Genomic DNA, 17925 nt, shown 5'->3' on the forward strand with positions numbered 1-17925 from the left:
CTGTTACTACGGGTTACTTAGTATTTTGGTATTACCGTGTGCAGGACAAAAAGCTGACTTTCCTATCGAACTTCAAGTCCAACAGAACACTAAACTGATCTAGTTCTGCTCTTCTTAGTACAGCTTGCAGAGGGCACGTTTCTGTTTTCATTATTATAGATGCTGCTCTGACATTGCTCAACTTCTTCCCCTGAAACTACAGCGGTAAGTTTGTGAAATACAATTAATAGGTCTGAACAACTATCTAGAAAACCTTACACAGAGGATACGCAGATATCACCCCATAACACTAAGGTACAGAAAACTAATATATGTTTTGGAAAATAAAATATAATCTCCCCAGAGAGATACTATGTACAATAAGTAACATATTCCTTGTTCATTTGTTTTCTCCTAGTTCACAGACTTGCATATGTAAGATGCAAGCAAAATCAAGTTTCATTTTCATTTTAAAGATGAAAATCTACTGAATATACAGCTTTTTTTTTAAAGTCACTTTGAGTTTGAACTTAATCCCTGACACTTTGCAGAAATATTGCAGTATACTAAATATCCTTTGATTTCATAAAAATAGGACCTCATGAAATTATTTTGAAGCTCTAATTCATTCATATTTTCTAAGTAATAAACAAGCCTGCTTTAAATGTAGTAAGTGTGTTTCTCAACTCACTAGAAGGCAGATTTTAAATTGGGAAATTCTCACCAAACCTCCTGTCTTCTCATGAGCATTAATATTTTGCGTACATTATGAATAAAACTGTGAATATCCTGTAAAGGGAAAAGAAATATTGTTCCAAGAGCTAATAATATTTTGCAAAAGATACCTCTAGTATGGAGTTTTCAACGCTGCCTTACCTCTGTCACGAAAAAAATGGCTTCAGAAGAACTGAGTTAAAGCATCAGCAAGCTCATAAAGTTGTAGCCTTTACTGTATATATATACATTTAGAGATACCTAGAAGATAGCAAGAGTCCCAGTCTACATAACATTGCCCATTTTGTAAATTCTTATTTAAAAGTATATTTAAAAATGAATCTTACTAAGTGAGGAAAATTCACCTCATTACACTGATGACAATGTTTCACTGTTACAGTGCATGAACTTAAGGCACATGAGCCTATACTTTTTTTTCCCAGCATTTATATTCTCTGTCATCAATACAACAGCTGCACCCCAAATCCAAAATCTGACTATTGAGTTGTAGTTTGGTTCCCTGTAACTTGGCACCTAAAGGTACAAGTTACTTGCACTTAATGCACTTAAATCAAATGGGCTTTATAAGCAGAATAGTTTAAACTGATCATTCTTACTGATTCCAGTTCCTCACTATTTCTGAGGAACAGCATATTTTTATACATAAACTTAAATGTAGGTATCTACCATTAGGCATTACAATCTACCACTGGAAATTACTGGCCAAGTTCTACTGTTTTAAAATTCTCAGCAATCTTTACTATAATGTATAATCCCAAAGGAGCCACCGGAAAGGAATCTGGAGCATACCTGTTATGGCCTTACTGTTCTATAATGAACATCTTCACCCAGACTTTATAAAACTCTTCTGCATGCTGAATATTCATGTTCACATTATTCGTATCAGTTCACATGGCTTTGCCAGCTCTCCTATTGGTACATTTTCCCATATAAATTATACAGTTTTGCATGAACTTGTCAAGAGCAAGGATTCCTATCAAACTGAACTTTCATTTGTAAGATCTACATAGGAAATAGGAAATAACTTGTTAAAATAGGAAAATAAGCTACTGAAAATTCGAGGTCACTGAGATGTATGGACTGTATACACATTAACACTGCTAGTGTGCATATACCCAGTCACCAATAACTGATCCAGTCTTTACTACTACATGCATGCCAACAATATGTGCATATAGGCAAACATTCAAACATAGAAATTAAACAGTCTTGCACAAAATGACATTCTCTGAGATGTGCTTTACATATAAAAGTTCATCCTATAGGATGAGCAAATGTTGAGCAATGTTAGGCTCTAACAGTTTGGCATATGCACACCCCTACTTTGAATGTACATACTGACTTTCAATTAGAGACAGACAATTTGGATTTTTTTTTTTCACTAAAGCTATCCAACCTAGTAATCCACATATATTAATAGACACACATGTACGTGACTGATAACTTAAAATTTTAAAAACGATTTTCTCATAAGGCAGTGGTAGCAGTGGTAATGGACACTAAAGTCTACGGACCATAGAAGACTTTTAATTCCTATGTCCAATTGTTTAAACCTAGAACCTGGCTCATGTTTTAACTGATTTCTGCTTACTGAAAAATGTTCCAAGTGTCCTCTCATCCATGTATCATATGGTGCATCCACATACTCTATATATCTAAGATTAAACACATTTAACCCAGCACACCCAAAGCATGAGCCCATAGAAATTACTTGCATTTTAAAAGATAAAGTTACCTTTCAGTACCAGTTACTCTTTATCAAATTGTAAGCCCTAAACCTAAATGTGCACAGAGATGCACACAAAGTTGAGCCTGTTGCCAGGTGAATGCACTCTCAATTCTCCTTCCATTTTTTTTCGCCTCTCCTTTTCAGTCACGATGTAAAAAGTTGTTTCCTTTCAATTTAGTTAATTGTTTCACAGTAAACATTACTTATTCTAAAATTCAAATGATAAAAAATAAGCAACAAGATCCAAAGACTGTATTGTCCCTATCTGGTTTTCTTTCCATTAAAATATGTGGTTTTATGTAAGTTTCAAAAAAATTTTCGTAGAAATTAGAAATGATAAAGCCCTTCCAGGTCATCTAGATCTTGCTCTTAACAGCATTGGAAGTCATCAAACAACAGATCTAAACACTATGAAAGTTAATCAAATGGAATCAAATTATTATCTATCAGAATGTTTAAACTAATAACAACATACCCAGGAGGACTGTGTGGAAGGCCCTGCAGAGAATTAGTACCCATCTCTGTGAGAGACATTTATAGCTTAGCACACTTGGGCTTCTTTGAGGTTCAAAGAACAGCTTAATAAAACGATTGAACATAATTTTTTCACTGCAAGTTCTATCGATACTAATATCTTATGCGGGTAAATGATTTGTGAAATCTTATGAAATGACAAGTAATATGTAAAAGATAGTCATTCGTTTCCCAGTAAGAAAATCTGTTAAATGATATTCTTTATTTAAGAAAGACACTGTATCTTTAATTCTGACTAGTAGAGAATGTATTTATTGGTCTCTTAGATACTTTTCTTTCACAACAGCAGATGCTTTATTACTGAGAATAACTGTGCATTTAGGGTGTGCAGCAGAAATGACTCAGGAAAAATGTCACCGATTTGATAAATTATATAAGCTACAACATCAAAACCTTCTTTCACAGAGAAAGCAACTAATATATTATGAAACATGATACAGTCTTAGCTAATGATATTATAATAGTATTCAAATGCCTCATGAGCTGAAGAGGAGAGCTGGATATGAGAAAGCACATGCGTGAATTCTGCTCTTATTCATGTCAGTGAGCTATACGGGTACATGAAAAGCTTGCATGGACAAATTACGTTGCAAAGAGAATTAGATCAGTGATCTAGCCTTTCTGCATAAATAGCATTAAGCTAAAGGTTTTGTAAGTTTACTGATTTTCAGTGTGTTTTGCTCTTACAATCTTTAGCCAAAATCAAGTAAAGCTTTTTTATAATCTCTCCACCCAGGAATCCACAGTAATGGGAACTTCCCATAGTGATGGGAACTTAAAGAAAAAGTATGCATTTAAATGAATTCTACTCAGTTATCATTTTCTTTCCATTTTAAAGTTTGATTATGGATTTTCTGCTTCCTAGAACAGCTTTCTCACCCAAAAATATGGTATCTATCTTTTAAAAGGCATTGAATATAAATGCAACATACACATTATATGTTTACTGTCTTTTGAGTGAAGTTCCAAGTTCATGGTCAAGTCCAAACTCATTTCTCTTCCAAGAGGTTTATATGTAAGAGACTCAATTCAATTGGGCATACAGAGGCATGCAGGGCCATTTGGGATGCTTTCTGGTGCCCCAAACCTTCACATAAGATGTGTGGATGATCCGTGTCTTTCCAGGGGTCAGCTACGATACCCTAAGGCATTTCAAGTAGCACCAGATGCCAAGTGAACTGGGCCCAAGAAGCTCCACATTAAAATACCTACATATAGGTATCTACAACACAGTTAATGGAGTCTCAAGAGTGATTCAGTTCATGTCAAAGTAAACCACCTGGTCTGGTCAACATCCTAGCTCTCTAGTTGGCTGCACTAACTAGACTTGAATCGACTTTCTGGGAATTTAGTGTCCTAGCTCCCATCATCATCTCATCGCATCATTGTGCTGCCCTGCAACAGTACTACCACGCTAACATTAGGCAAAGAGGTCAACAGGGCTCCTTCATCCCAACATTTTATACCAGAAGATAGTTTGCAAAATGGACAGGCATCCATTTTGCCACACTGCTCACGGACTCTGTGTATTTTGATCTACTCCTCTGGTCAACACTCCTACAAGACAGAATACACTTGCCCCATCCAGATCATTTTTTAGCTTCTTCCTCACTGTTTCTCTTAGGAGAAGAAGCTGATAACTTAGTTAGGGCTTTGTTTTGTGCAATCTTGTTTGTTTACAAGGAGTACACATATAAGCCACAGCAGCCCTCTGCTGGACTTGCTCCAGTAACTCCATGTCTCTCTTGTCGTGGGGAGCCCAGCACTGGACACAGTGCTCCAGATATGGCCTCACCATTGCTGAGTAGAGGGGAAGGATCATCTCTCTCAACCTGCTGGGCAACACTCTTCCTAATGCAGCCCAGGATGCTGTTGACCTTCTTTGCTGCAAGGGCACATTGCTGGCTTACGGTCAACTCATCCACCAGGACCCCAGAGCCCTCTCTGCAAAGCTGTTTTCCAGCAGATTGGCTGCCAGCGTGCACTGGTGCATGGGGTTATTCCTCCCCTGGGGTAGGACCCTGCACTTGCCTTTGTTGAACTTCATGAGGTTCCTCTCTGACCATTTCTCCAGCCTGTCGAGGTCCCTCTGAATGACAGCACAACCCTCTGGTTTATCAGCCATTCCTCACAGTTTTGCATTATCTGCAAACCTGCTGAGGGTGCACTCTGCCCCATCACCCAGGTCATTAACGAAGATGTTAAACAATACTGGACCCAGTATTGACCCCTGGGGGACACCACTAGCTACAGGCCTCCAACTAGACTTCACGCCATTGATCACAACCTTCTGAGCTCTGCCATTCAGCCAGTTCTTAACCCTCCTCAAGCAGCCAAATATTTTTTATGGGGGATCCAGCTCACCCTTGCCAGCTGATACCTGCGTAATATCGAAGTGTTCTCAGACTTGCACACCTTGTATGATATCCCCTGCTACTCAAACATTTCTAACACGTCCAGGGAGCACTGGAAATAATGAAGCATGATTTGATTTCCTATGAATGCCTCTTGTGTAACTCTTAAGACTCTGTCTTAGGAAGATGTGTACTCCAAATTATACTTAGACCATATTTATGGCATTTTCACTTCTCCACTTCTTCCCTCTCTTCTTCCTGTAGGTCTAATAAGCTGTAAGCTTATGCCAAAGTCTTTCCCAGATAAGGGAATTCCTTCAGGAGAATATAAAGAAAATCACACTGGAAGGCTTAGAAAAGACTATTTCTAGATGGTGCCTAGCAGTAAGTAATCAAAAGGAATTTAACTTTTATTTTAATTATTTTAATTTTCAAACCTGTCTTACTGTATAGGCCTTTTCCCGCCCCATTCATATCCACAACATCCATGGAATGACCTCACACATCTTTCTTGCCTATCTGTCATTGCCATGCACCCCACCATCCCAGTCTTCCAACTGATAGCTTCATTGCAAGTTCTTCACTGTCGCTCTCTGGCAAATCAATTGAACACATTTGAACAAAACAATACCAGCTTTGAAATTGAAAAAATCAGCATCAGCTTGCCCATGCCTGAATGAGAAACCCTTGAAAAGTGAAAACAAGCAGTATTAGTAATGCATGGCAGAATAAAACCTATAAATTCTATTACAGAATCCCATAACTGGTCCTTGTTTCAGCACCTCAGTCCTCTGCAACACAGGGATGATATTCCCATCACCTAGAAGTAGACAGCCTTGTTAGGTGTGCTGTATTAGTCTACCTCTCTTCATAGACTTGCCCACTAAAAGTTAATAAGCTCTCAGATGTCATGCACGTGGAAATTAGCTGGTGTCTGGAAGGTAACAGAGAACTATGTTTGCCATCTGGCTGGCTCAGAAAAATGAGTCACCTTGGAAAATGACTGCTAAGGATGCACAGTTCTGCCACACAAGCACAGAAGATCCAATGGTTCTGGGCTGCGCTGGAGCTACTGCACAACTGGGAAGTGATCTGCACATGCACAACAAATTCCTTCCTGAGACTTTTGAAAATAGTCCACGCAAATTCAGTTGTCTTGCTGCCAACAGCAAGGCAACAGTAAAACCTGCCAAACCTGTTGGAAACAAGCCATACAACCACCTAGAAGAGAATGCATTGCATGATTGGAGCACTACGAAAATTTGTGAGAAACAGCTGCAATGTCGAGGAAATAAGATGGGGTCTTGTGTGCTCCATGATATTTATTTTCCTTTAGACTTTCCTATTCATTAGCATTTTTTACACACATTGAAGGATGCCTGGGTAAACTGAACAAATAATTAGCTTCAGGAAAATTCTATAAAGCAATAGCAGACATGTTTTCTTATGTACTTTGGGCTGGGTTACTATATATCCAGCTTTCCCCCAGATATAAACTCTTTTTACAGCCTGAAGTTTTGTCTTTGGCAAAGTTGTGTCTGCTATAGTCAGAATAACTCCAAGAAGGCTGCCTGGCATCTGGAAGTCTCAGGGGTATAGGATTTACTGCACATGCGCTAAATAGTAAACGTGATGCTAATTCTATCTAGGTATTTTGGACAGACATACAAGCTCTCTACCTCTGTGAGGCAGTGTTTAACCAGATGCATATTTTAACTTCTTTTAGAAACAGACAACAACTGACAGGGAGCCTATGCACTGTTTTCTTCAAATAATGAATTTAAAACTACCAGAATAGCTGGAGCCAATGCAAGTAATAAAAATATATATTTATTTCCTCAATAAGTGTACATACATATGTATACATCCCTCCAATATTTATATTAGTGATGGTAAAAATTACAGGAAAAGTAACTCTTTATATTGGGTACTTTTTTACTTTCAGTTTTTTAGTGCCTTGATGTCAGCACTAATTATTATAGAAAAAACCCTAAGCCACTTTCAATCAATGTATCCTAATTACTGAATGAGACTCACAGTTACAGGCTGAAGACAACAGAAGACCACAACAGAAAGCAAGGGAATGGATTCTTTATGACATATGATGCCAAATGCACAAACAAGAACATAAATCCAGCATGTCAGGTGTACTCATGACAGAGCTGTATTAATTTCATCAAGAGAACGATCAACCACAAGAAAAGTTGAAATAGTGAACATATCAGGCAGGAAAGGAAAATCTCATTTAACTTACTTCAGAAGAATCGCAAATCTATTAATTTGCAATGGCATCCTATACTTTTATCCCTGACGTCATGTAGAGGCAATTCTAATGAAGGAGACAATACTAACATAGAGATGCCTCCTACAGTAGGCACATCATTATCTAGAATCAATTCCCAGCAACAACCTAACAGCCACCCATATACGGTGACTGAAGAACAGCTAGCTGTTTCATTGATCGAATCTTTTTCCCTTCTCTTCACCTCCTTTCTCCAGGATCACAGATATTTTGCTACCAGAAAGTGATATTGAGAAATACTGATCTTGTGATTTTCGGCATGAGATAACCAGTGAATGAATTAGAATATATCTGAGTGTCTAATAGAACAGTACAATAAAGCATCATAAAAATAATATTATCTAAAAAATAGAAATATTTATAATTTTGAAGCGAAACAATCTTATAAAATAATCAAACCGACATTTCCAGTTCACCATTGCCTTTGTCTTTTCAGTTATTATTTTTTGTTTGGGAGAAAAACAATCCTCCACTTTAATCCTTGGACATAGTTGCTCTAGACCAAAGTGATGAGGAGAAAATAAGATGGTAATGCCTCTAATCTATATTTTTGAACATAGTATTCCTAATAAGTTTTGAAAAGTTCTCAGTGTGCACAGAGAAAGACTCTAAATTCATTCTAAATGTCTTGATCACTGACAAGGAAACACAAATTTTATTATAGAAATAAGAGCAACCTTGAAAAGAAAATCTTCTGCATTTCATGTTTAAACAACTAGGTATTTTGAACAGCACAGTGCCACCCAGGAGTTAAGATGACATATTTTCTTGCCTATAATTCTCAATTTGCTTTATGCAGAAAGCCATAGGCAAATTTTAAAATTCAACATAACAATAAAGAGGGAAATAAAACTGCTGTGGTATACATCATCAGTTGATGAAACTATTCATTACAAGGAAATACAGCATTTCAATACAAATCATAGCCATTCTTCTCTTTAAAGCTCATCTAATATTTCACACGCAGAATACTAATAACAGCCTTTCTGACTGTCTAAGCAAGTATAATGTTTAATTAACTCAAGCTGTCAGCTTCTCAACACCAGGTTTCTACACTGCAGCAGACACAACATAGGCTTACTTCACTGTTAAAATGATTTGGTTCGAGAAAGGAGAAATAATTCACAGCAGTAAATCCAAAGCATCATCCATCCCAGGCAGCACACAAGCCACAAACTGTCCATAAACAGGCAGTGCATCTGTTGATTCAGAAAGCTGGAGCGGCAGCAAAAAAAAACAGCACTAGAGGGTTTTTCATCACCTTGACACCTCAATAAAAGCCTCTGTAAACTAGTAATTGGATCATTAATTATTGATCTCTCCTTTAACAGCCACCACGAAGAAAGTAACTTGTAAATTTGGAAGTAATATTTAAAAATACCTCTTGTTTTGACTATGGTTACATGTTATCTTTGTCTAAACACTTTCTTTGAATGAAATTAATTATCTCCTTAAAGAAGAACAACCCAGAAACGAAACTCTAGTGCATTCCAGAAGTCAGACTCATAACGAACAGTCACATTTAGCTTTATACTTCCTATGCACAGGCTTGACAGCATAATACTGTGCAAGCACATTAGTTAAGAAGAATAATTTCTCATATCTGATTTACAATTTAAAGAACAGATGTTCAATAATAAAATACCAGTGAGGTAGGTTGATTGTTTTTTAAAACACCATAGCAGTATCAACTGCATTCTGTATCTTTATATTTATATGCATGTGTGCATATGCAGGAACATCCACTCATCTGTTATATTAATAAGAAGGTTAGGTTACAGAGTGAAATATTCAGAAGTTAAGAATATGAGACTTAAAGTTTGCCGTGCAGCCTTAATTTAGTCCCTATACAAATGTACAATCTTATCCATACTAATGTATTATTGTACAATATAATGGCATACCTTTTCTTCTCCTCCAGGACCACCATCATCTTCTGTGCACAGAACACAGGGTGTATATTAGATTAGCAGCTAGTAAATATTTCTCTTTTTTCAGTGACTAACCTCTTTCATCAGCTACTGAACTCAATTTAAATACAGATCTACATACAAAATTATTTGCCTCCTCTGAGTGATTCTTTGGTGCTCTCACAGTATCATAGTCTTGGGGGGGGGGGGGGGGGGCTTGGCTAACTTCAATGATTTTTCCTTTGTGGCAGGCCTACATAATGCAATGAGGTGGATGCTACTATTACCCTGTTTTAAAATTAATTACTGACATCAAACCTCAGAAGTCAAAACTGTCAAAAGTCCCTAACAATTTTCAGTGCCAAATTTGAGAAATACAGGACTTGATTTTGCTCAAGGATTCCTAGAGTTGTAGTTCTGCCTTCTCCTGGCTCAGTTATACTCAGACTTAGTATAATGACAGGAATTCACAAAAATCAACTTACCGAACAGGCAGTAGATTCTATTATATGATTAGAAAAAACAGTTTCCTCTTTCCCAACATCCACCAAGCACTGCTCATGTCTACATAAATAAACTGGATGGAAACCTCCTTTGAATATAAATTTTCAAAGGATTCGCTATAAAGAGGACAGATATGGTCAATAACATGTTGTACAGATAGGAAGGTAAGATTGTTAAAGTCATAGGTGCATGCATATTTTCACATTCCAAAATTAATTTTGAATCTTGATGATAAAAAGCAGACAGATTGTAATTTTCAGAGTATTCATCATTTCAAAAGAATGCAGAACAATGGAAGAAGGATCTGTAAAAGAATAGTTGGTTATGTAGCTCTGTAATTATTTCATTTAGCTGAATGCATAAATAAGCATGTTGCTCAGGGACCTTTCCACAGTCAATAAGAACTACTCTTATAATTACAGCTTTCATGGTAGCTGAAGCTATAATAAAGGTTACATAAGGAACATAATCTCAGTCTGCTGTTTTTATATGATCACAACTATCCAAAAATATATCTACCGAGGCTAAATGTTTCCATAATGAGTTTAAGTAAAAAGTCATTTTTCAATATTTTTTAAGGAAAATCCTCTCACATCCCTTACTTATTCATCTTTAAATTTCTCAAAAGTTAAGGTAAGAAGAGAAAAAAAAGTCATAAAATCTACTGCCTTTCTTGAGTGATTCAAAAACAGCAGGGAATTTCACCTCATGAACTGGACTAGATCCTATGTTATGGAGACTTTCACTGCACAGAGTTGTGTTTCCAACGCTGCGTGGCTCACACCAGAAAAGTCTTTCAAAAGCAAACAGATAGTTTAGCAGAGTCTGGACCACCATTCTCTCCTCCCGGGTGAACTACTGATGGAACAGAAGTTGCACATTTCTTATGGAAACACTACAATTACACTCCTCCAAAGAGACATTTTGTTAATAATCTCATTCACATTACAAATATGTCAAGGATAACACAGGAAAATGTTTTCAAAAGCATCAAGTGACTTCAGATAGACTTGCGTAAGCGCCTCATTGTGCAGCCACTTTCAAAACCTCCTTGCTTCATTTGCTCAGTTCCTTACCTGTGCACCTTACTTGTCAGTATAATTAATGCAGATTAACATAACCCTCCAAATAAAAGGCGCTTCCCACTTGTCTTGCTGCTCTCCAAACTAGTTTTATCTTCAGATGAGCTGCTATTCTAACCAGCTATGACTGAAAAATGCACGGTGCTAAACCAGAGTAGCAGAAAATGCGTCAACTCTTCTCTCCACAGCCTGTCCTCTCCAGAGACTTGCGTACTTGACTAATGAGCTATTTCCTCATCTCAGCAGAGTATGAAATTGAAAGCCTTTGATGGGGCAACATAATAAGCAGTATCAAAATTATGTAAACAATTTATTTTATTTTAAATTAACAGTGTCGGAAATCTGTTGAAATTAAATTCCAGGGGACTCCCGTGATCCGAATATGACCATTGTTAAGGAAGAAATTTTTGTTGCCTTTCATGGTAAAGGACAGAAAACCAGGGCAGAGGCTGCCTCTTTACCTCACCGTGTGTTCCCAGCACCTCCAAATAGCACTGAGATGTGAGAATAGCTGTGGGATCCGGCTGGCATCAGTGTCACAGCATAACCTTAACAGATATGGCCAGTTGGACTGTAAAAAACAGAAGGATCATTTTCCTGATTTAAAACTGGCAGTGAGTGTTTGGAAAAGCACCCATTAGTCCCTTAGAAGACGGCTCAGCAACCTTTTCTTGGAACTCCCTGAAGCACTCTTCTCTTCTGCCTGCGTCTGCCCAGCACAGACTGACTACCAAGGAACAGCTCTGCTGTGCTGTGAGAACTGCAGTCCTCGCCTGAGTCAAGCTTTTATACAAAAGCAAAACTTCGAATAACCTATAAGCTAATACATTTATTATAACTACACTTGGAATATTTTATTATCTGGATCTGTCACTGAAAATATCCATCACAACATTTTAACCTAGAGTGTAGCAGAAGACCAAAGGTACTACTGATCTCATCTTGACAGCCTAGGTATGCTAAGGCATGGGAGCGATCTCATCTGAGAGGCCTAATAAAAGTTATGCCTATGAGGTTCTTGCACTTTTTAACTTGTTTGGAAGCTATCTATCCTGGTAATGAATTGTTTCAGAACAGTTGTGCAACCAGCAAGATGGCTATGTTGGGTGCCAAGATTCTGCAGTTCTTTCCCCGGCTAAAAGGACCCCTCAGGAGATGGAGCAGGCAGAGATAGCACGAGCAAGTGCCAGTTTGGTTGTCAGACCACTGTGTAACAAAAGGAGACTTGGATATTCCACACTGCAGACTTCAGGCCCTGTTCCCAGCTCTAGCCTCCTACAATGTCTCAGTTACGTTCTCTGCTAAAAGAGATGAATCATAAGAAAGCAGATTTAAGACAGCTTTGAACATAGTAAAAGAGGTATGAAAACAATGTACAGGAATGAAAAAAGGCCACTAGCATTAGGACGAGAGTGTCAAATTGGTATCACAGTTTGAGAATTTAGAAGACTTCCATTTTTCCAAAATCTTACATGACCCAGTGTGGAGCAAAGGAAGACCAGAACATAAAAAGTCAAAGAATCAAGCTTGGGGTTAGAGGGAACTAAATTGAGAGCAAGAAAAAACAAGATCTGTTGCCTTGTTTAAATGCTTGGTGTCTGGATGGAACAAGTCCCTTCAACCAGTATTTTAGCAAATGGCCCCCAACTGAAATCTAACCAAGGTTAACTGAAATGAGAATCTTCGGTTCTTCCAATAACAGTAATGAGCAAAGGGCTCAAAATGCAAGGGATCTGAATGCTAAACTTTGTTCTGACAGTGATCCACTGTTTTTCACTTCGTAAAATCAAGATAATAAAGCTTTCTTCTACCTACAGAGAAAAATGGATGCATGTGAGCCACTTCGATACTACTGTGAGGAGCATTCTACAGACGTGTATGAAAAATGGAATGGCTACAAAAGAAACAGGCTCTTTCAATAATAACAATTAAAAGATTAAATATCTGTCTCATTCTCCAAGTACTGTTCATTCTCTACACTGAAAAATGCAGATGCCTACTGAGAAATGATGATAGGGTAATCGAATTAAAGATATTAGCAGAAAAGCAAGCACATAAGGAGGCAAAAATACAGCTGACCATGCGACCTGCTTCCTGACACTCTGGAACTCTGAATGCCAGTTCTGAGACCTAACACTGCTCTACGCAGATTCCAGTTCTAGAGAAGAACCCATCAGAGAAGGGCTGCAATTCTCTGCACCCAGGTGAAAATACCATCTCAGAGGTGAATGAATGTTCAGGGTGGAGACCCCTCAGGCTGGCATGCAGCAGTTTGTTTGTCACATTCTGCATTTAGTTTTCAGAGTAATTCAATTGTTTCAACTGTTCTTCAAAATGTTTCACACTCCCACCTGGAATTGTTTCCATTAAATCTTCACACTAGTACTTTTTTACAAAGCCCGTATTACAGTTCTTGATTGCTTCTGAGTTAAACACTAGCAGAATAATTAGGCAAGAAGTAAGAAACAACACCAACATTTTGTTGGTTTAGTTATTACCCAGGTTAACTATTTCCACCGTACCTCAGAATCTGCTATAAAAATGAATTTAAAATCAAATTCTTCATTAATATTATCATATTAATACTAGGAAAAAAATTAAATTTACATAAACATACAGAACTATTTAACTCAATTTGGACATTATGTATTTCAAGATTTTAAAATCTTCATTACACCTTAGCAGGATCCAGTGTTCTATTTAACAACATCAAAATATTGTTCTCAGTCTATACCAGACATCAGCTAGAATGCTCTCAGCTGGCACTGCAAATACAAATGTAAGCAAAAATCTGGTTAGCATTTCTCAATATATTTTTATACAGCCTTTATGTTTTTAAATTTTGGCTTAGGAAAGTACTTCACTATGCTTTATAACAAATACTTCCCTTCTAAATGCATAAGTTATATATGTCGATGGCTTTTTTTCTTTTCAGTTTTTGCTGGCATAACAGATGTGTGAATCATACAAAACAGAAGTATCATAATTAATTTGATTAAATTAATTAGAATCCACTAAATATATTCATGGACACACTTTGTTGTAGTACGAAGAGGAAAAATGTATTTCTTCATCAAAACTTTCTGAGAAAACTACACTGTACTGGGCAGCCTGAAGAGACTATAATGCAACTGATGAAGAAAAAATGATTAATATTATCAGTTAGCTTCATCCTTTCTAACAACAGTCAGCATTCACAAATATTACCCATATGGTTTCAATGCTTATTCCTGGACATATAATTTTTATGCTGTTAGCTACAGCGAGGATGTGAGGTAAATTACAGGTATAAACCAGTTTACTAAATTCCTAGACCTAATTTTACATTAACATCATACTTACTGAAAAAGATAACGGTAATCCATGTAAATGCCTCCAAAGGAAACAGAGAAACTCTCAGCTGACTTCTGAATTCACGACTTGCATATTCTGCCCTTTGCTCTGCCACGTTCTTTATCCGTGACTCGGGATAATGGACACCAGTACACTTTAACATTTCAAACTGAAAAGTGAATTAAATTTTTTGTACTCTTTCCTGCTAGAGGAACTATTTTTCTGCTATAGAGAAAAAGAATTTTTATGCATATGCTAAAATGTAAACATCTCTTTAAAGTGAGCTCCATGTTTTAATACAGAGCTTCCTAAAAGCCAACGTTAGCTAACACGTATACTTCCCAGGTTGGATTGCCATTCTCAATTTTTAGTATTTTGCGGCCTTTTTCCTTGCAGTATTCTAAATGCCTAAACAAGATGCTGGATAAAAGAAATCAAGCATCTACTTTCTTAGCAACGGGCTTAAGTGGAAACTCTCGTACAACTCCTTCAAAACCAGAACTTCAGCAATCAAAACATCAGAAGGTAGCAAAGCTGACTGTCCCAGACAGAAAGCAAATGCTAGCAACCAACATCACAGCTAGAATGGAGATTTCCTGTCATTTATCAGGTGAAAGTGACTTAAAGATTTGGGACTCTGCACTGAACTCTCAATGATTTCTGGATGAAATGTGACCATAAGACAACTGGAAAAGGTGTTCTTGTCACCGATTTCACAGGAAGGTCAACCTGCACCTGACGGACTTGTACATCTCCAGCAGCAAATTGCTTTGCAGGAAGAACCGTGCTGATGCTTGGGAACGTGGAGGGAAGCAGCTCGGCCTCCCAGCCCACTGTGATGCTTATGGGCAGCAGAGCCAAAGGTCAGCAGAACAAGGGGATTTGATTGGGATAGCATCTTTTATGTAAAATGCTCATTTTGCAGTCATCTTTCAGAGGAAAGAAACACTTTCAGCTATAGCCAAAGAAGATCTACAACTTTTGATAATTTTAAAAGATACACTGTGCTAAAGCAATAATCTCATAAGCTTTATGGATACATTGCTTCTTTACTGAATCTCTACACTGAACGAGAAAGGAAAAACTTCTGAGTTTGGCCTTCCTCCATGTTCTGAGTTACTCGTATGTCACATAAATCAAATACTAATAGGAGACACTACTAACAGCAACATAATGTCTGCTTATTTCTGCAGATGTGAGTTCCATGTCATACAACATTGCAAAGAAAACAGCTATAAGCAAAACCACTTATACAAGCTGCACAGCAAGTTTATATTTTTGCATAGTACATATTATGCATCTTAGATAATGACTTGATTGCTTAGGAAACAGGAAATATATCTTTACCATATTTGTAAAATATTAGATTTTTCTGGTTGTTTTTGAACTTATTAATATTTCAACATCTTTCTTTGTGAGATAATACTAAACTTATTTGTATTCCAATTTCAGAGTTTGCAATGAAAGCCTAAAAAATCCATTTCTCTGGTATAATAGACTCATTTCACATCCAAAAATTTGGTATAAAATATTGTTAGTACTTAATATGAATTTACAGACTGACCACAGCTGCTGTTACATACCTGCCTATTTTCTTTACCTAAAGCCCACATAGCAAATTTCACTGTTAGATCTCAAAACATTTTAAGAAGAAGCCCACATCATTCACAACATATTTCAGATTGGAAAGTTAAGGACAGGAAGACTAAGTCATTTGATCGAGGTAAAGCAGCAATGATATGGCAGAGTCAAAGTGAAACCTAAAAATAATCACCAAATACATGATCTTCCTAAAAATGTGTGATATGCAAAATATTTTCAAACAAAATATACAAGTAAATAATGACACACTAAACAGCTAAAGCCATTAGTCTTCTTCTTCAAATTTTTAGAATGCAGAATTGGTATTTTGTGCATATTGATTTAGAAGCATAGCATAGTAACAATCTGGAGGGGAAGCAAACTTCAAATTTTGTCTCATGGATTTTCTTTTTTTATCATTCCACCATGAAAAAGAAAGCAGAAGGAAAGAGATCTATATTTAAATTTTTTTCTTGGCATATAAAACTGTCTATTTACATATCCCTATTTTAGTTGTTGAGGTGGAGATGGGATGATTTTGATCTGACACAATTTCAGACACAAACAAGCAAAAGAATAAATGTTCAGAATAGAAAAATGTGTCCCATCCCCATTACAAATCACTTTCTATTTGAAAAGATATGCTACCCTATCAGATTTCTCAACCAAACCATCACTATACTTCAGGAAAACAGAACAGTATTGAAGAAGCTGACATTGCAGTAAAGGATGCAAAGTTCCAAAACCAGAGAGTTTGAAATTTTTATTTTATACTGGCCATACGGCAAGCAGTTATCAGAGAATTTTGAAGGATTTGTATTAGTAATGCTTTTAATCATTTCAACAGTCCTACCAGTTTCAATGATAGGCATTAACATCACCATCATCTCTCTGTTTGCCTCATGGTCATTCTACATTCTTACGTGCAAATCTAGGGATACAGCGAGGATTTAGGGCCCTCCTAACCTACTCTGCAGACCTGGATTATTCCTTCAGCTCTGTGTCCCAGTTCTTTTTGTTGTAAATGCTTATTGCCAGGTCCATGCAGCTCCCAATTTTCATCTCTTTCCTTGCTACCTCAACTTCTTTCCTCTGCTCTCCATTCCAAATGTTTTGTCTCCTTTTCTTTACCAGGGTGCCAGAAAAAGCAAAGGCCAATTCTGTTCTATGATTCTGTCTCCTTGTGTTGGCAGAGGCACTTTCTGATTGCTGCATTAGCCAATCTTTTTCATAGCATTGGTCGATGCTGGCATCGCCATTAAGAAAGAACATGCCAAATGTTTTACCATTGAAATGCCATGGAAATGAATCCACTGTGAACACACTGTGCACAAAGCAACATACATTTCTGCTCATGAAAAAGGTTTCAAGTTTTTCAATTCCAGAATGCAATACTAATTTAATTTTCTTTTCACAAAGATGAATAGTTTGCTCTATCAGATCTTATCTTGTGGCACAATATTTTTTTTTTTTAATTCAGTTAGGTTGCAGTCTGCCTTTTTTCTTTTACCATGACAAAAAGCTCCAGCTTCTCTGTCTGCCTAAGCAACATAAATATTTTAGAAGAAAAAAAAACCTTCTTGATACTGATACATAAATCTTACAACACGACTATTACATTAGAAGACTGTATCCTGTAGGACAATGCTGAAATCCAAACTAGCAGCTCACAGAAAATACTAAAGATTACATATAGCAATTTGTTCAAATAAAAGGTGGTTAATCACAAAGACATGAATTATAAAGGATTATGGGGCTCCTATAGGGCAGACGTTTTGTTACTGATGCCACAGAACATATAAAGCAAACAGACGGGAAAATGCCTAATTTTTGACTGACTACAGATTTTCCACATTCCAAATACCAAACACTTCTAGTAATA

The 17925-nt window shown here is 37.0% G+C and overlaps 1 protein-coding gene across 7 annotated transcripts in view; it reads right to left on the reverse strand.

Moving 5' to 3' along the window:
* The window catches only part of RIMS2 (regulating synaptic membrane exocytosis 2), a 473994-nt gene that overhangs the window by 226913 nt on the left and 229156 nt on the right, over positions 1-17925 (reverse strand). The window lies entirely within an intron of this gene.

This window comes from Dromaius novaehollandiae, chromosome 2 (genome assembly GCF_036370855.1).
Source record: "Dromaius novaehollandiae isolate bDroNov1 chromosome 2, bDroNov1.hap1, whole genome shotgun sequence".
Classification (NCBI taxonomy): domain Eukaryota; kingdom Metazoa; phylum Chordata; class Aves; order Casuariiformes; family Dromaiidae; genus Dromaius; species Dromaius novaehollandiae.